The following is a 20863-nucleotide window of genomic DNA, read 5'->3' as shown; positions in this document are numbered from 1 at the left end:
AAAGATAAGGGAGTCAATCCATTTTGATCTTTGATACACTATACCTGGCTATAATGTACTTGATGGCATATAATCCCACTTGTAAGATTATTTTTATAGTTTGATTAATGGTAATCCATTTTGTGACACAGTTTTCAAGAACATATTGCAATAGAAATGGAGAATACCTGAAGTCTTTTAAATGTGGAGTTTGGATGGAAAGATCTGTTTGTCCAGTTGAGAACCACCCTGTTACTGATTTATTATGTGGAATCCATCCAATAGGAACAGCTTTAGGGGCAAATGCTATTTTAGTGTCCCAGAGTGTTATAGCTCCAAGAGACCTTTGACTCTAGGTGGGTCTACCTATTTTACTACCCTTTGGAGTTTTCCCCAGGGTTTCTGTTGAAGAGGTAGCACTAGGCTCCAGTTACCTTACCCCTTATAACAAACCACTATTACTTCATTTGGCTCATAAGCCCCACCCTCTTTTTTTTTTTTTTTTTTAACTAAACCACCCCTAAGATACTAAATAATCTTTATTGATTTTAGAAAGTTTATTATGTGCTAAGAGTGTGGTAGGCTGATTAGTTATAAAGGAAGTAAGTAAAGTTGTAGTAATTAAATATTAGATATTTAAAAGATTTAGCATTTTAGCCCGGCTAGCATGACTCAGTGGATTGAGCATCATCCTAAGCACCTACAGGTCGCTGGTTCCATTCCCAGTCAGGGCACATGCCCAGGTTTCAGGCTTGATCCCCAGTAGGGGCTGTGCAGGAGGCAGCCAATTGATGTTGCTCTCTCATTGATGTCTCTACCTCTCCCTTCCTCTCTTATCCTCTCTCTCTAAATTCAATAAAACATTAAAAAATAAAACATTTGGCATTTTAATTGTCCCTTTTGCCTCAATATAGACTCCCAGAAACTCTGCAAAGGATGGTTAGTAGCACCGAGAGAAACCCACCCACTCCAAAAGACCATTCTTAGTTCATGTTTGAAAGACTGTTAAACACTCTCTTCAGGAAAGATATAATTCTACAGAATTGCTGTGAATACATTTGTAATAGTTCTAACATTTATTTGACATTATTTGACAAATGAAGACAAAGAAATCACAATATTAGGTTGAACCATATGAAGTTCTCATTTTTTCTTTTGGATGTTGAAAGGGTCAAATGTAGGCAATTTTCTATGAGTCTGTATCATTATGCACCATAATAGTTGTAATAGTGGTAATAGTTTTGTGTATGTGAGAGATGAAAGCTTTCTTCATGCAGACAACTCTTATGCTCTGGTCTAGAGTTAAGTCTAGGAAAGTGGCTCACACACCCCAGTTCATGACTAAGATGTAACATCTGTGCAAAATGAAAGAAAGAATAACAGTGTGAAGAATTTTTTTTTTTTCAAAAAAGTTAAATTTCTTTCATTTTTAAATCCTGAGATGACAGGACTTTGGAGGGTTAAAATATCATTTCTTTTGTAAAATGATGTTTTAGTAGATAGTGCTTTTAAAATCTACTTTCTTGGAAATAATAATGGCAAATACACATGAGCTTTAAAAATCATTCTTGGTATTTAACTGTTATGTAAAATCTAAATGTTTAGAAACCACCCAAGGACACACCAAATAACCAGAAGCAGTATGACACAAAAGTAAGGAAGTAGGGAAAATTAAAGTCTCTACAGGCCATTTATTCATCTTGGAGTCTTTATTCTTTCTTTTATTTATGCAATAACATGTGGAGCTCCATAGAGTATTTCTTGCTACCCTTAGGGGAAGGAAGTCTTCAGTTCCCGGGGTCTTCTCTGCTACTGTCCCATGTATCTCTCCCTTGCTTGATAAAGGGGCACAGCTCTATCCTGTAGTCCATTGTTAGGGAGCAGTGTTCCTCTGCTCTCTCTCCCCTGAAACCTGAGGAAGATGATTACAGAGAAGTAAACTTCTATCCCTGGTACCTCCCACCTTCCCTTCGTCCCCAGCACAAGAGCATATAAACCCATCATGGAGATTTCTCAAATTCTCTAATGAAGGGTCTTATAGGTCTCAGAACTGTAAAGGAAGAGCAAAGATGAAGATTTTATCTTAATTCCTTTCCCGCTGTACTACAGATAAGAAGAATCTTCCTTTAATCAAGACTTCAAAAGGCCCCCTCTCTCTTGACTGACTTCACTTACCAAAATATTGTGCAGTCAACCTTGCTAAGTTCCCCGTCTTTTTCTCCACTCCCTCCCTCATGGAATGGAGTTTCCTTGTCTACCTTCCCTCCCCCCCTTTTCTTGCCATGTCTTGAGGGCTTCAGGCTTGGCTATATTCAATCTGGAGATGAAATGGATGGCCGTTTGCCGTGTATGGAGGAAAAGGACGATCCTCCAGCAGGTCCATGGTTCATTTCCTCAGTAATTTAACCTAAGAAGCAAGATAAGAATAAATATTTTTTTCCACAGAAAATACAGTTTTATCTCAAATGAGTAAAGTATATTTCTTCTATTAGCATATCAACATGATGTGACCTTGCCCATTGCAAAACAATAATATTAATGAATAGGATTATTTACTACAAAGGTTTTGATTCATTTTTTGGATCTGGCTTTTTAAAAAACAAAAACAAAACCCACATACAATTATTGCAGTTATATAAATGATTGTCTTTTATCACCCTGGAGGGGTGGCATCAGTTCCAATTAAATTTCATAAGATTCTAAATCTCCCAACTGATAGAAATAGGATCAAGAGCTTGTGTTACCTGTTTATCCCACCACTTGAATGATAGGGACTCTATTTGGCATGGTGATACCGAGAATAAAGCATAGGGGCAGCTCTTCAAAAGCTCACAGAGCTTTTTTTGTAAACTCTATGACTACAAACATTTATATAATATGGTACTAAGTAGCATACAAGCCGGGAAATAGAATTTAGTTGTTCAATGAAAGACATTCATAATACTGAGACAACTTTAAAGTCACATAGGATTAGTTTGTAATAGTTTGAAAAATGTTTTCACTTTTAATATCTTATTTGACCCTTGTGATTATGTTGTGTGATAGATGTTGTTATTCCATTTTACGGATAATTAGAGCTCAGAAAGCTGAAGTAATTTGGTCAAAGTTACCCAGCTTCTGAGAGGCAGAACTGGGATCCATATTGTAATTAAAAGCTACATATTGCCTTTGACTGCTGTGGACTATATTACTAGATTAAATGTGGCTGAGAATGTATATTAACAGTTAGTTCTTAAATTTAAGCTAATAAAGAATTTAGGGCTGTATTATACACATAAAACCAAGGCACTTATTGAAAATAATTAATACAAAAACTAGGAGAATAAAAAACTCTGGCCAAAAGAACTGAGTTCTGATGTTTGAGAAATGTAGTTAACAGCAATGGCTCTGGAAATTACTCTTCTACAAAGCAAAGATATGCAGAACTTATGCAACGTTGACAATTATTGTCAAAGGAATTGTAAAACAAATGTGTAGACTGAGTAAATCAACACTATTATGATTTTGGGGACAGAGGTTCAGTAGTCAATAGTTAAATGTCTTGAACAAGATGGAATTCATTATAGTTGCAATAAATTCATTCAATTGTACTGACATTTGAAATCAACCTAGACTAGTTTCAATTTGCTTAAATAGTTAAAGTCATTGTGAAAATGGGTCCCTAAAACAATCGGCAGCAAATAAGATAGTGCTTCTGTATCTCAGCTATTAGGACTAAATTATTCATGTCCCACTCTGCCCCATTGCCTACAAGAGCACTGTTGGCTATTTACATCAGGTGGAAACAGAGACTGCTGGGCACTGCCTGTGCCCTTGGGATCCCTCCCCTCTATCTGGCCCAGACTCAGCTTTCTTTGACTGTGCTACAAACTAGCTGCAAATCTCTTCCCTGCCCAGATGCTCATCCCATAAAGGTTAAGAGAAAAGCCTTTGGAAGCAGACAGATGTACTATTCAAAGAACTTATTTATATTCCTACTCATTTTCTTGTACTTAAACTAGGGATTTAAAACGCATCTCCGCTATAGCTATCTTTGTTATTCAAAGTTTTCATTATTTCACCATCTCAAAGAAAAACCTGCTGGGCTGCTTCACTGATGCCTTCCTGATAGCAGGACCTGGTAAACAAGGCAGTATTCTAGATGCCCTGGCAAGAAATATGTGATTTGAGAGTAGGAGAAAAAGCCAAAGAAAATTCAGTCCCAGTCACTTTGGGTGAAGTTTCTGGAAGACTAGCAATCTGGGGTATGAAGGGATATCCTCTCCAAAGTACTCCTAAGAAGGAGGGATAGTGCATTGTGGGTCACTTTGAATTTTGGAGGCAACAGAGCTCACATTTGAGGTAGCCCCTAATGCTACCTGTATGTGTGAGGCCAAGAGCAAGAGAAGCCACTGCATCTGGTTCAAGTCTCAGAGCAAAGCTCTGTCCTCTAGTCCTTATGAGCCAGCAGGCACAATGGTGCTTGAAATGTCTGTGGCAGTTTGGGATGCCTTATGTAGCCTCTAGCCAACCCCTCTAGGAGCACCATATACAAAGCAAGCTTGTAGTGTTTGGAAAGAAATATATATTCTACCATCAAAAAACTGCTCGTAGCCTGCTAATGGGCTCCACCAGACACTGAAGGTCTGCTCATGTAAACTTTGCATTTAATAATGATCAAGGTTTTCTCTGTTCCATCAGGCATTAATGTTAAGTGTGTCTAGCATTAATCAATCACCAGGCGGAAATGGCACAAATGAGATGAGGCCTACTCTTGTTCTGAAGGCACTAATAAGTTTTAATTACCAGCGATGGCCTCTGTTAAGAGCAGGTGGCTCATTTTCCTAATGTACTTATTTGTGTTGCTGTGTCACCTCTCTATCCACCCACTGATGGCCTCAGAGTTTTCTGTAACTAGCTGACTGAGAAAGAACCCATTCAATTCTGACTTGCAAAGGACTCTTTCTCATAATAGTGCATTGCACAAGTGACCTCCTGCAGCAGTATAACCCCACAGAGGGGTGGACCTGAAGGACAAGGAAGAAATAAATCCTTCCAGTGGGAAGAAATTTAGGGGATATAACTGATTTCCATTTTGTTTGTTGGAAGGAAAGCTGGTCAGAGAGTCATGGCTGGAGGCTAGTGGTTTGGCTGGATATTTAGGGGTTTGGAAAGATCACAATTAAGGCATCAGTGATATATAGTTTTAGGGAAGAGAAATGTAGATAGACCTCTAATGGGCCCAGAATGTGAAACTGTTTATATCTCATATCAATAGTCACCACAATGCCCCTTCTATTGGAAACATTTCAGGAACCATGTGGATAAGATAACTTTCTTTATAGATTTCACTAAATCTCTGTCACTAGCCACCCAGTGCTTGATCAATGGGCTGATGAACAAGTGACTATGGTGGCAGGGATGGAAGTAATGCATGGACTGCAAACATAGATTTCCTTTTACTAAGTCTGAGGTGGCCAATGCCCATGCACAGAGTCCAATCTGCACCATAGTTAATGGAAACCTGGAAGCTACCTAGTGGCAGGTCAATGAGATCAGACTCTTTCCATTATGGAAGGGGCAGCAACTCAGTCTTACTGGAATAGTTATTTATTCTAGATTTTATGTGGCCTTCCCTGTTGCCATCTTTCTGCAAGCTATAATCTATGGACTTTGAGAATGCCTTAACCTCTGTTATGGTATCTCATAGAACATTGAGTCTGACCAAGCAACTAATTTTATGTAAAAAATAAAAGACAGTGGGTGGCCCTGGCTGGTGTGGCTCAGTTGGTTGAGTTCTGTGCACTGAAAGGTCACCGATTTGCTTCCAGTCAGGGTACATGCCCAGACTGCAGACTCAATCGCCTGTTGGGGTGCATGCAGAAGGCAGCCAATCAACCAATGTTTTCCTCTCACATCAATGTTTCTCTCTTTCTCCCTCCCCGCCCTCTCTCCCTCTCCCTCTCTCTTTCTCTTCCTCTCTCAAATCAATAAAAACATAAAAATGTATGGACTTTCATGGAATATACTGTTCTTAACATATACACCATCATTCACAGACAGATAATTTTTTTGTGATAATTTCCCTACTGTTTCTGTTAGCTAGAATGAATTCTGTTTTCTGCAACTGAACCCTGATTAATACAGGAAGCAAAGTCTTTTCCCATTTCCTAAAATTATGTGGACAAATAAACCAATTTTAACCTGTGCCTTTTAATAGATAGCATTTTGAGAAAATTTCAATAGCAGCTGATTATACTGTACCCCCCAAATGTTTCATTGTTGTCTTAATACTAAGCAAATTTGAGAAAGGTAAAAAAGAGTATTGGTGTGAATTCTTTGTGAGTTTAAGTTAAAAAAAGGAAGTTAAACTAGCAATAATAATAATGTTTACTGAGTATTTAACCATGTGGCCAAGTCATTGAATATTTTGTAAATTTATAATAATAATTTGTTCTCTTAAACATGTCATAAAACTACTGGAGATGTTAATGTGGTATTTTGTGATTCATAAATATGCTACAGAATTGAAGTACAAGCAAGCCTTGATATAATGTGACAATTATATCCATTATTTTTTTCAAATCAGTGACTGAAATACTTTCTAAAAACAGAATCCTCCCACTGAAGTTGAGCAGTAGTAAAAGCTGTCTGCCTAAAAGTCTCTAAATAGCAGCTTTTCTGGGTTAGCTGCATAGATTGGAAAATTTGGGGGAACTGAAATTTAATATCTTGATAAACTTGTTTCTGTTAAAGTTAACAATGAATAATTTGATTGATTCCTTTTTCTAATTCAGACAGATTATTTGGATATTTTTGATATTGTATTAACCCAGTCTCAATGTCAGCTCATGATAAATTTACAAAAGAAGGAAAAAGGTAGAAAAATTGAGGTAATAACTTAAAATAGTGGCAGATTTAAATTTTTTAAATTTATTGATTGATTTTAGAGAAAGAGAAGGGGGAAAAATAAGAGAGAGAGTAACATCAATTTGTTGTTCCATCTATTCATGCATTCCCTGGTTGATTCTTGTATGTGTCCTGACTGGAGATCAAACCCACAACCTCAGAGGCATATCAGGCAATGCTCTAACCCAGGGGTCCTCAAACTACGGCCCGTGGGCCACATGCAAATACAAATATTGTATTTGTTCCCATTTTGTTTTTGTACTTCAAAATAAGATATGTGCAGTGTGCATAGGAATTTGTTCATTTTTTTTTTTTTAAAACTATAGTCCGGCCCTCCAACAGTCTGAGGGACAGTGAACTGGCCCCCTGTTTAAAAAGTTTGAGGACCCCTGCTCTAACCAAATGAACTGTCTGGCCAGAGACTGGCAGATTTTCAACTCTGGGCTAACTAAAAATTCCTAAACTTGTTTTTTTATGTGATTGTCATAACATCATAGAGTTGCAGAGGTTAAAAGGTAGAATATAGGCAAAATATTTAGCAGAATGCCTGCACACAGGAAATGCTCAAATATTACCTGTTTTATTAGTTATTATCTTCAATGAGCAAACAGTCTAGATTCAATTTGATTGTAACTTATTGGAATAGGAATTCTTGGCTAAAAATCTATTGGCTGTAACAGTTAATAAGGTTGTTTTCTTAAAACTAGTTCATCACCATTGTTATCATATCATCCTATCATCTATAATAATAAAAGGGTAATATGCTAATTACTAGTAGATCGGATGTCCTTCTGGCCGAAGCCAGGGCCAGAGAGAAGCCATCCAGGTCCTGGGTACCTGCTGGTGGCCAGAGGAGGGAAGCCCACGTCCCAGGTGCTGGAGCAAAGCCCGTGCCAGCTGCCTGGGGAAGGAAGGTCTACTCTTGCATGAATTTTCATGCATTGGGCCTCTAGTTACCAAATAAGAAGCTGATAATTGCATATAAAGTACTTCACCTGGAAGAAAAATTGTGAATATCAAAATTGGATATGTTTGATTTTCAGATTACTTATAATTGGAAGATTTCTCATTTATAACTTTTGGTTTAGATCTTTAAGTATCAGTTTACTTATTTTTGTCATTGTTATGAATATAAGGAAAATCATATAAAATATGTACATGTCTGTATGAATAGTTAACTGTGTAGTTGCCCTAAAACCTTTAATGACTTCTATGAGCATACAGATTAATATTTAATACATTACAGTCCATTATTTATTCCAGCATGTTTGACACTTGCATTTCAACCTCAGAAACTTTTTTTTCCCTTTGAGGAGTCATTTGTGCAATTGTTCATATCTGTAGAACTTCTAACACTGTATTTATGTAAAATTATACTTCAGTATAATTGCCTATGTAATTAACATTCGGGAAGAAATTATTTATTCAGGAGCACATTTCACAATTCAATTTCAGTCTCTAACAAAGAGGTGTTTAAATGTTAATCTTATGAAAAATGAAGCAAATAGTAAAGGCTATAGATTAATACAAGAGGCAGCTACTTACAGTATTTTAACATTTTCCCTGACTGGGAATTACCTATTTTCTACCAGAGAGTCTAGGCATGTTTCAAATCGCACCTGGGAAGTGTGGGTTGAGTCTTATATTCTGTGCATACTAGATGATTTCACATAAGGTGACTAAATATAAAAATAAAATGGTTTTAGATACATTTGTTGTTTGAGCTTTAAGAGACAGAAAAAATAAATGCACATTATGGTGAAGTTGAAAAAATGATCAAGAACATGTAGAAAATAAAAATAGGAGATATATTTTCAGGCTCAATTCTATGGAAATTTTCTGCCTTGGGTAATAATCCTTTCAAAGCTTCTGAGCAGGATCCATACCTCTCCTCCATCACTAGCTTTAAGTTTCAGCAACATATGGTAACATCTCTAAAAAACCACAGGAACAATTTCTGCCACATACCCATTATTACAGGAATTGGTGAAAGTATAAGGGAGACAAGAGTAATCAGAAATATTGTCCTTTTATTTGAATGTTTTGTGACTACAGACTATCATGTTGAAATAAAATTAAAGAATTTTATAAACATCTAACAGTACTTTAAAACTTATAGTAACTTTATTTTCTATCCATGTTTATTTTGAAAAATTTTTATTGTTGAAAGTAGTACAGATGTCTCCCTTTTTCCCCCATTGACCCCATCTAGCCCACCCCCAACCCCCTGCCCCAGGCCTTCACCATCTTATTTTCTATATGCATTCAAAGAACTTGAACGAGTTCTTTGGTTAATCTCTTCCCACCCATCCACTCTCCCTCACCTTCCCTCTGAGATTCCACAGTCTGTTCCATGCTTCTGTCTCTGGATCAATTTAATTCATCAGTTTATTTGTTCATTAGATTCTATATATGAGTGAGATCATGTGATACTTGTCTTTTTCTGACTGGCTTATTTTGCTTATCATAATGCTCTCTAGGTCCCTCCATGCTGTCTCAAAGGGTAAAGGTCCTTTTTTACTGCTGCATAGTATTCCATGGGGGTAAATGTATGACAGCTTTTTCACCCACTCAGCTATTGATGGACACTTGGGCTGTTTCCAGATCTTAGCTATTGTAAATTGTGCTGCTGTGAATATAGGGTGCATACATTCTTTCTGATTCGTGTTTCAGGTCTCTTAGGATGTATTCCTAGAAGTGGGATCACTGGGTCAAATGGCAGTTTCATATTTGATTTTTTTGAGGAAACTCCATATTGTTTTCCATAATGGCTGCACCAGTCAGCATTCCTACCAGCAGTGCACTAGGGTTCCCTTTTCTCCACATCCTCGACAACACTTGTGGTTTGTTGATTTGTTGATGATAGCCATTCTGAAAGCTGTGAGGAGATACCTCATTGTCATTTTGATTTGCATCTCTTGGATGATTAGTGGCTTTGAGCATTTTTTCATGTCTCTTGGCTATCTGTATGTCCACTTTGGACTAGTGTCTATTTAGGTCCTCTGCCCATGTTTAATTGGATTGTTTGTCTTCCTTTTGTTTAGTTGTATTAATTCCTTACATATTTTGGAAATTAACCCCTTACCGGGTATAACATTGACAAATATGTTCTCTCATGCAGTGGGTTCTTTTTTCATTTTGTTGATAGTTTCTTTTGCTGTGCAGAAGCTTTTTATTTTGATGTAGTCCTATTTATTTATTTTCTCCTTAGTTACCTTTGCCCTAGGAGATTTATCCATAAACATATTGCTACTAGAGATGTCTGAGATTTTGGTGCCTATGGTTTCTTCTAGGATATTTATGGTTTCACAACTTACATTTAAATCTTTAATTCATTTTGAATTTTTTCTTGTGTATGGTGTAAGTTGGTGGTCTAGTTTCATTTTTTTTTTTTTGCATGTATCTGTCCAATTTTCCCTACATCATTTATTGAAGAGACTGTCTTGGCTCCATTGTATGTTATTGCCTTTTTAGTCAAATATTAATTGAACATAATGGCTTGAATTGATTTCTGGGGTTTCTCTTCTGTTCCATTGATCTATATACCTGTTTTTGTGTCACTACTCTAGTCATATTTGTAATACAAGCTTAAACTTTTTTAAATGACTTTAATTATTCTGAGATATAATTTAGTGGTTTGAGTTAATTTGCAAAATGAATGTATAAATACTTGTATAGGAAGATTATTGATGATGATGCACAGAAGTGAGATAACATATATGCTTGTTTATTCATAATATAATAATTCATTTTCATTGCCATTACCTTAGTCCAAGCCACTAACATTTCTCATCTATACCAGCCTTTTTTCTGGACTCCCTTCTTTTACACTTACACTATTGCCTACAGAGCAGTCAGAATTAACCTTTAATTTACTTTGATTATATCCACAGGCTCCCACCACCACACATGTCTAACTATCTGTGTCTGTTCCACTCTCACTTCAATTTCATCCTATTATTTTGGATGAATTCTTTATTCTCTCATACAAATCCAACCCTCCATGTCTGAATGAGATGCCACCTCCTTCACTTAAAAACACACACAAAAAACCCACACTCCAGATATTTTCCCTTCTCTCTTTAATATCACCACTGTTTTTCTTCTTCATTGGATCATTTTCATGAGCTTATCTACCAAAACCTCCCCATATACTAATTTCCTCTAATTTTCCCATTATCTGTGAACACACTCTAGTCAGGCCTATACTCACCATCACTTTGCTGAAACTATTTTATCAGAGTTTACCAGTGACCTCCATGTTGCAAAATTCATCAGTCAATTCTTAGCCCTCATCTTAATTGAGCTATCGCTAGCATTTGGCACAACTGAAACTCTATTCTTAGCAGGCTTCTGGGTTATCATAATTCCCAGTTTTCTTCCTGCCCATTGGCAGTTCCTTCTTAGATCCCCAATAAACACTCATAACTCACTTCCTCATTTTTTTCAAGTGTTTGCTCAAATACCATATCACAATGAAGTCTTCGTATTCTATCTGTATTAGTCAGGATTCTTCAAAGAAGCAGAACCAACAGGACATAGATATCCACAAAAGACACAGGGAGTGAGATATTTATTACAAGGAATATCTCACATGATTCTGGAGGCTGAGAAGTCCCAAGATCTGCAGGCGGCAAGCTGGAGACCCCGGAGAGCTGGTTGTATAGTACCTGTTTGAGTCATAGGCCTGAGAGCCAGGAGATGGTGTATGTGCCCACCCAAGGGCAGGAGCTAAGCAAAGCTGGACTTCAGGCAGGTGAAGTCCAGCTTCTCTTTGGTCTTTGCTTTCTCTTTGGTCTTCAACTGATTGAGTAAGGCCCATCTTTAGAGAGGACAATCTGCTTTACTCAGTCTACAGATACAAATGTTAATCTCATCCATAAACAGACACACCCAGAATAATGTTTGACTAGATGTCTGGGCTATTCTATATCCCAGTATAACTGACACATAAAATTAACCATCCCACCACCCTATTTAAATGGCACACTTAGTCCTTTCCCTGACTTTCTTCTCTCCATGGCACCCGCATATGCTAGACTTGTTTACTGATTGGACAAATGTCCCTCCATTGGAATGATAGTTCTATGAGGGCAAATAATTGTGTGATTATTTATGGCTGTACATCCTATTCCACAGTATTTGGCACATAATAGATGATAATTTAATGTGTGTGTGAGTGAACAGGTTTCACTCCCTTGCTCAAAACTTTTCAGTGGCTTATTATTGCACATCAGATAAAAATCCAAAAGGTTTACCATGGTTTCCAAACCCTGTGTGATCTGCCATTCTTTCCTCTCTAACTTTTTTTTTTCCCCTGCCCCCCTGCCCCCCCACCCCCCGCCTCTCAATTCTTCTTTGAGTTCCTAGAACACAGTAAGTTCTTTTCTGCCTTAAGGTTTTGATACTGTTCCTTCTTCCAGGAACACTGTTCCCTCTTTTTTGTGTGTCTGGATGCTGCTTATATTTTAGGTATGAAATTAGCTATTACCGCCTCAGAGTGGCCCTCCCTGATCATATTTTCTAGGTTTCTCTCTATTATTCTCTAATACTGTATTCTCCTTGGAAATCCATATCTCTGATTTGTGACTGTACTTTTTCTTTTTTAATTGAATATAATTCACATACAATAAATTTGTCCTTTTAAAGTGTGCAACTTATTGGGTTTTTAGTATATTCACAAAATTGTGCATCCATTACCATTATCTAACACTTTCATCAACCCCAAAATAATCTATATATCTATTAGCAGTTACTCCTACATTTTCCCTTTCCCCAGATTCTCACAATCACTAATCTTCTTTCTGTGTTTATGGATTTGCCTATTCTGGACCTATTATATAAATGGAATCACACAATATATGACCTTTTGTGTCTGGCTTCTTTCATTTAGCACAATGCTTTCAAGGTTTGGCCATGTTGCAGCATGTGTTAGAACTTCATTCCTTTTTATGTCTCAATAACATTCTGTTGTATGAATAGGCCACATTTTGTTTGTCCATTCATCAGCTGATAAACACTTGGGTTGTTTCTGCATTTTGGCTATTATGGATAACCAGTGGCCCGGTGCATGAAATTCATGCAGGGGGAGGGGGTGTTCCTCAGCCCGGCCAGCACCCTCTCCAATCTGGTACCCCTCGAAGGATGTTCTGCTGGTTTACAGGGATTGGGCCTAAACCGGCAGTTGAACGTCCCTCTCACAATCCGGGACTGCTGGCTCCTAACTGCTCACCTGACTGCCTACCTGATTGCCCCTAACCATTCTGCCTGCCAGTCTGATCACCCCCAACTGCCCCTCGTGCCAGTGTGCTCGCCCTCCACTGCCTCCCCTGCCAGCCTGCTCACCCCTAACTGCCCTTCCTGCTGGCCTACTCGCCCCCAACTGCCCCTCCGCTGGCCTGCTCACTCTCAACTGCACCCCCTGCTGTCCTGATCACCTCCAAGTGACCCCCACTGACGGCCTGCTTGCCCCCAACTGGCCCCTCTGCTGGTCTGCTTACCCCCAACGGCCCCGCCCTCCACCAGCCTGATAACCCACAACTGCCTTCCCCTCTTGGCCTCTAACTGCCTCTACCTCGGCCCCACCACCATAGCTTTGTCCAGAAGAACGTCCGGAAGGTCTCCTGGAAGGTCTCCCAGTCTAATTAGCATATTATCATTTTATTAGTATAGATGTTATTGTGACTATTCATGTACAAGTATTGGTTGGATATGTTTCCATTTCTCAAGTTATAATTATATATTAATTACAAATATTATATAGTATCTACTTATTTCTTCATTTTATTGTTAATATTAGACAAAAGATATTTTCTATGAGGTCAGGTTTCTTACTGTTATCCACCTCTAAATCCTTAGTGCTTAGCACCATTCTTGGCACACTGAAAGCACTCAATATACATTGTTGGATAATAAAGGCTTATTGGCAAATGGTTGTATAACCAGAAGTAGCCTGCCTTTTCAATTCATAACTAAATGTGTTGAAATTATTATGTTGAAATTATCCCATTCAAGTGGATCACATGTTAGCATCTGATACTGAACTTGAGCATTGCTGGGGCACTAGAGTCTGAACTGGGACACCTGGCTGGAAAGTTCTACCTGAATTAGATATGTGGCATTGGGCAAGTTCTTAATGTCTATGAACATTACTTCTTTTTTCATTTATAACATGAAGAGATTGGATTAGATCACTTATTTTCCAAATATGTTCTGTAGAGATGAGTGTATGGAGTAGCTCCAGGCCCCATTCCCCTCCTTTGACCAGAGGGATTCCAGTCCTATGTGCTTTTTAGAGTAATGGGTTTCCATATATGATTTCACTTAAAAATGGTCATGGGATGCATGCTGATCCTTAAATGAAGTTGTTTGTTTTTTTAAATTGGAGAGAGAGAGAGAGAGAGAGAGAGAGAGAGAGAGAGAGAGAAAGTGAGATAGAAACATTGATCTGGTCACACACGCACACACCCTCCCCCATGTCCCCCTATGCTCCCCAACTTGGGAATGAACAGGCACCTAGGTATGTTCCCTGACCAGGAATTGAATCCTCAGCCTCTTGGTGTATGAAACGATGCTCCAACTAACAGAACCACCCAGCCAGCGCTTAAATATAGTTCAAAAAAGCCACTGGACACAACAGCAGAAGGTTAGGTTGCTCTCAGCTTAACTTTCTGTGGTAGTAAGTGCATTTATCAAAGGAGGGAGGCTCAGAGGGGAGTTTTCAGACAGATGATGCTTGGCTGGGGCTTGTTGGGTTGGCAAAACCCTGTGGAAACTGCGTGTGCCAAGTTGTGGTATGTTAGAGGGATGAAGAAAAGACTATATGGGGGCTAAGAGTAAGGCATAAATTGGAGTTAGATCGTGGATGGCCTTGGATGCTGAGTGATGTTTGTGCCTACAAACTCCTGCAACTATCAAGGAGCCACCAAGGCGGTTTAAACAGGTAACATGATAAAAATGGCTTTTAGGAAGATAAAGACACAGCACAGTAGAAGGCCATGCTAAGAACTGAAATAAGCTTTCAGGAGGCAGGCAATTTGATTAAATTACTTTGCTCATTATTCATTCAGTGATTTGGGGGCTTGCCATTTAATTCTTGGATTATGTGAAGATTCTTCTGTTCTCTCTATACCCGTGCATTCTGATTAGGGAGCTCACACCACTTTGGTGTTCAGATCCCAGTATGAATGTAAATTCTAAAGGGCTAGCCTGTTTGAGAGTTCTTCTCCTGTGTGCTAAATGTGGTCAGCTGTGGTGAAAGTAAGTTTGAACCCCTTATCGTCCCTTCAGAGGTTATCTGCATCTGTCTAGTCTTCTTTGAATGAGGAAGGGTGTGTCTCTCAGCTGAGTATAGGGTGCCACTGAGCAGTTTTTCTGAGTTCCAAGGTATTCCTAGGTGAGTAATGGAGCGATCTAAGAAGCCCACTGATTTCTAGCATATTGATGGATGGCGATTTATTTCCTATTGACTGTGTTCCTTGACTAGAATAGGAACCATGTTATCCCCTGCAATCCATTAGGCTGACATCTCTTGTAATTGAAAGCTGAACAGGATTGCGTAGTAAAGATTGCTCGTGGATTAGTGTATGTGTTAAGAAGAGAGAAAGTGGAGTAGAAGAGAGAGTGAAGAGGGCAGACTGCAGGAGTTGTTGAAAGCCCAGTGTATTTAAGGAGCTTTAACTCAGTCATAAGAGGGCTCCATTGAGTAAGCTGTTGGAGGAACGCGTGTTAGAACAAACACTTGCTGCCTGAGAAAACTGGCTCTCGTTTTAAGTTGCATTTCCTACGGAAATATCATTTGCGATAATGGCTTGTATCATTTATTATGAAATCAGAAAATGCATTCCCTGAGCCTAAGTGGAAGGTATTGTCTATCAGGGAAAAAATAAAAATGATAATTAGAAAGTTTGCTTCAGGGTTGGGATCTGAAAGTGCAGAGAATGGAAAGGAGATAAAATGGTGAAATCATTTTCAGGGTCCAGCTTGTGTTAATTCCTAGTACAATGCTGAAGAGAGCTGTTCACATTGGCAGCCAGATTTAGCTGTAGGTACTGATTAATTCAGGCACAGTGTGGCTTGTCCCTGCTTGCAAGAGTCTGGTTGTATAGTGGAGAATAAACAAGTGTCTATAATACAGGGGTGAATTGCATAGGCTGTTTCTGAGCTCACCAAGGCAGGGCACCTAACCCACCCTTGGGGGCGAGGGGCTCAAGAAAGCATTTAGGAGGGGATGTAAGCTAAACTGAGCATCATCAGGGAGTTTGGAGTAGCAGAGTGATAAAGGAAGACTTCTTAGCAGACATAGCAGCATGTCCAAACTTCTGGGGGTAAAATTATGGGACATTATATGCCACTAACTGTATTAGTGTAGACTCTTGGAGCTATTATGTGTCTCTGTCTCTCCCTGATGTGTTGGGGAGAGGTCTGTGTGGGAGTGGAACCAGGGAAGAATGAAAAGGGATGCTGCTGGGTAGCAAGCAGAGTTCAGGGAACTTAGTGAAGTGGAAATAATTAAAGGAGAAAAAGAAAATGCTACAGCTGTAAAAAGAAAAAAAAGAATTATTTAAAATCCAAATCCAGAAAGGGGGTGGAGGGAGGTAAAAGAAGATAAAGGGGGGTGAGAATCAATTGTGGTGGAAGGAGGAGACTTGATGGGGTGGTGAACACACAATACAATATACAGATGATGTATGATAGAATTGTACACCTGAAACCTATGTAATTGTATTAACCAATGTCACCCCAATAAATTCAACAAAAATTAAAAACAATCCAAATCAAGAAGCTTACCACATGTGTTTTTATTTATTTATTTTATTTTTTAATATATTTTTATTTATTTCAGAGTGAAAGGGAGAGTGAGAGAGAGATAGAAATATCAATGATGAGAGAGAATCATCGATCGGCTTCCTCCTGCATGCCCCACACTGGGGATTGAGCCCGCAACCTGGGCATGTGCCCTGATTGGGAATCGAATCATGACCTCTTGGTTCATACTAGTGGTAGATGTTCAACCACTGAGCCACACCAGCTGGACTTACCATAGGTGTTTTTAGAAAATAATTTTAAGGGAGCAGGGGAAAATGGAAATAAACAAAGGAAAGAAATGGAATAAGGAGAGATCAATATTTTTGGCTAAGTTTTTGAAGTTTAGCCTACCTCGGTTAAGCTCCTAGTTAATTCTGTGTACTATTAGAGGGTATGGAAACACAAAGGCCGACTGAGATGATTACAAGAGAGAGCTCCTCAAATACTTGTAGGAGTGAGAAAGTCTAACAGAGCAGATATGCTGGGATGGGAGTCAGCTGGGATCAGCGTGCACCATTAAAGGGAGAAGCACTACTCACCTCCCGCTGATTATTGGCACACAATAACAATCTTGCCCTCGTGTTACCAGGTCTCTGTTTATTTTTTTAAATATTGAAAATGAATTCAAACTTCCTCTAGTCTTTGTCTTTGCTTATATGACAACTACCTCCAATCACTTGTGTTAGAATCACAAAACTGCAAGCTATTACGAATCTTCAGTAAGAAATTACCAACAGTTCATGAAGTTTCCATTTGTGACAACCCTGGGACATTCTCATTAATTTTGAGTGAGGATATCAAATGCTAAGAGGAGCAGATATTTGCATTGGCCTCACAGTGCTGCCTCCTTCCGCAAGCAACCTATGTGGGGAGGTAATTCATCATGACAGATGCTTGGTGAGAGGGCTGCAACTAGATTTGGATTTTAATTTACCTTTATCTCTATGGTAGGCTTAAGTCTCGTGTGTGCCCAGGTTCTGCTTGTTTCTTCGGTGCTAAGACTCTTCTCTTTCTGTGAGTGGGATACCTTGTTCTTGATTAACTGTGGTTGTGGCCAATGGGGAGCCTTGACAGTTCTGACGGAGGAAGGAGAGTGGGGTCAAGGTACTTAGTCCCTAGGTTTCCTCAGGGAGTATCCATTTCATAGAGTCGATGAGAAGTTTAATATTGTAAACTTAATACAGTCTCTGGCACATGTAATATCTCAACAAAACTTCTTTTAATTTTTTTATAAGAATAATTAATAGAGTTTAAGAAGTCAAATATTTCCCTGTTTCTCCTATGGGAGTTGCTTTCTCCAGCTTCCTTTCTGAATTTTGTACTCTATCTTTCCCATCTTCCCTTGAGTCTGAGGGGGAGGGAGGTTGGTTTTATTTTTTTATTTTTATTAATCCTCACCAGAGGATATTGTCCCGTTGACTTTTTGACAGAGTGGAAGGGAGAGGCAGAGAGAAAGAAACATTGATGTGAGAGAGATACATTGATTGGTTGCCTCCCGCACGCACCCTGACCAGAACTGGGGATTGAGTCTGCTACTGAGGGGCATGACCTTGACCGGAATGGAACCCGGGACCCTTCAGTCCACAGGCTGATGCTCTATCCACTGAGCCAAACCGGCTAGGGCAGGACGTTGGTTTTAGCTTTACAGCTTTTAGTTCCAGATTTCTGCGCTATCCATTGTGGTTCCCTAACCCCATTCAGATTGTGAAAATGAATTTCTTTCTAAAGAAACCCTCCTAGAGTTATCTCAATGTGAATGTGCCATCTTCCTCCTGTAAAAACTCGGACTTTTTGATACTGAAGCCATTGCCATCTGTTGCCGGGACAACTCCCTCTCTCCAGTTCTGTTTCAGCCGAGCCAATCTAGCATGCAGTTCTGAATATACCACTTCCCTCCAAATATCTCTCATAATCTACAGCCTTTACTTTAATGTCCACTTACTGTATATCTTCTGTTTGACTCTTTTTCAGTGACAATGTTACCTGTATCTTCTGTCCTTGTCCTTCCCCTGTCACTGGTGGAGCCGCAGATCTACTCTTAAGCAAAGCTAACCCTCTTCCCCCAACAGCTGATTTAGGCTTCCTCAGTCATTTGACACAATGGCTTTCATCTTACGAAATGCAGTGGTTAACTCTCTCCATCCATCTCACTTTACCTCTCAGGAGCATGAATCAGTTGATTAATTTCTCTTTCGTGAAACACTTTCTCCTTGCCTTCCTTGCAGTACACTTTCCTGTTTTTTATTTTTATTTTTTTCTCAGTCTCCTTTGATGGCTTCTCAGCTTCTTTCCTTCTAAATATTGGAGTACTCCGAGGCTCTGTTCTTGCCTATCTTCTTTATATTGACTTTCATCTGGGTAATTTCACCCATTGCTTTGCCTTTAAATAGTATAACCAAAGAACATATACGCACATAAGCACAGCCCATGGACACAGACAATGATGTGGTGAAGGCCTGGGGTGGGGTGGAGTCTGGGTGGAGGGGAGGAAATGGGAGGCATATGTAATACTGTCAATAATAAAAAGTAAAATAAATAAATAGTATGTATATTAAGAAAATTGTCATATTTATCTCTGACTTGAGCCCTCCTTGAGTTCTAGATTTCTATACTCAAAGTGCCAAATTCATAGTTGGTGCTCAGTGCTAATTTAATTTCTAATTTAATTTCTAATTTAATTCATGTTACCAGGTAAATGATATTCTGCCAGCATGTATAGAAAGAGTTGACCTTTTTTTTTCTAACACCAACCGTATCCTCTATATTTTAAAATAGAACTACATGAACTATGTTTTAATATTATTGCTTTCTTATGGAATAACTGACTTATGCATGTAGTTATTCTATTACTGTTCCAAATGAAAATTTAAAAAACGAAGTGAATATGTTATATTAATAGCTTTATTTTAAAATAAAGTATGATATGCTATCTATTAATACCTATATGCTTATTATATGTAATATGCTTATCTACGTATAGTAAAAAATGTAGGAGAAAGTATTTTGCGTATAATGAACAGGGCTTGACAACTAAGTACAATTTATAGTAAGTGAACAAACTTCTTGGAAGCGAGTGGAATGACATGATTTATTGAATACAATGAGATAAAAATATGACTTTTTACCTTTTCTCTTTTAGTGCTGTACTCTAAGGTCCCCAACATTTCCTATTACAGCTTGCTAAAGTGTGTCAATAAATCTCTGCATTTTACTCGCAATGTTATTTTATCTTTCTCTTGGACATCTGCTCATACTTCATCCTTTTGAGCATTTTTAAAAGGCTGTTTCCCCCCCTACAATTTTCTGCTACATCTGATGACCAAAAAAGATATGTACAAAATAGAAAATAGGAGAAGGACTGCAGGGCTATTACATATGGTCCAGTCACATTAGCTTAGATCAAAAGTGTTTATTCTGATTTTTACCCTTCATGTCCCCTGGTCCTTGGAATCTGACTTTAGGCAACCTGAGAAGGCCCAAGCTCAATGGGATAGTTAAAAGCTAGCAGTTAATTTTCTTAGGATTTGAATTGAACCACATCCAGAGGGACAAGTTTGAGCACCAAATGTCAGCGCTGGTGGGAGAAAGGCACAAACATTTGCACGCTGTGAGACAGAGTCAGTAACAAAGGGACAATCACTTTAATATATGGTTAAAATTCAATTTCTAAAAAATGATTATAAAAATAAAACCTCAAGAGGGAAGGCCTTGTAGAGTATAAACTATTCTGAAAAAAATGTCGAGTTGCCCTTTCTTAGTAGATTGCGTCGGTGGCTGTGCTCGACATGCTTGAAGGGCTGGTTTATATTGCATTGCTCTTGCTCTTTCCTAGTCCTGCGAATGCAGCAGCTAAGATGTCCCCAGGCCTCGCCAGCCTCTGCAAACAAGGAGGTCATGGTGACATAAACACCTGCATTTTGCTGCTTGGTGTTGTTTACCTGCACGACTGTGGGGTTTCAACTTTCTCCTGCTGCCTTTCAAAATCTCCCCTGTCTATTTCTAGGCATCTCTGGGGGAGTTCTCAGGAGACCTGAAGAACAAAGCCATTAATTTGCTTTTGTCTCTTTGATGTCTGCTCCCTGCGAGTCACAGGAGGAGGCATCTCACCACTGTCACTTACTGATGCTGTGCTGAGTGCCTCAGTCCCTTCTGCTGCCCTTTCCCCAACTGTTCCACATTTTATCACATG

This window comes from Myotis myotis, unplaced genomic scaffold, assembly GCF_014108235.1.
Source record: "Myotis myotis isolate mMyoMyo1 unplaced genomic scaffold, mMyoMyo1.p scaffold_m19_p_3, whole genome shotgun sequence".
Lineage (NCBI taxonomy): Eukaryota > Metazoa > Chordata > Mammalia > Chiroptera > Vespertilionidae > Myotis > Myotis myotis.
The sequence above is the reverse complement of the archived record's forward strand: the minus strand, read 5'-3'. Positions refer to the sequence as shown.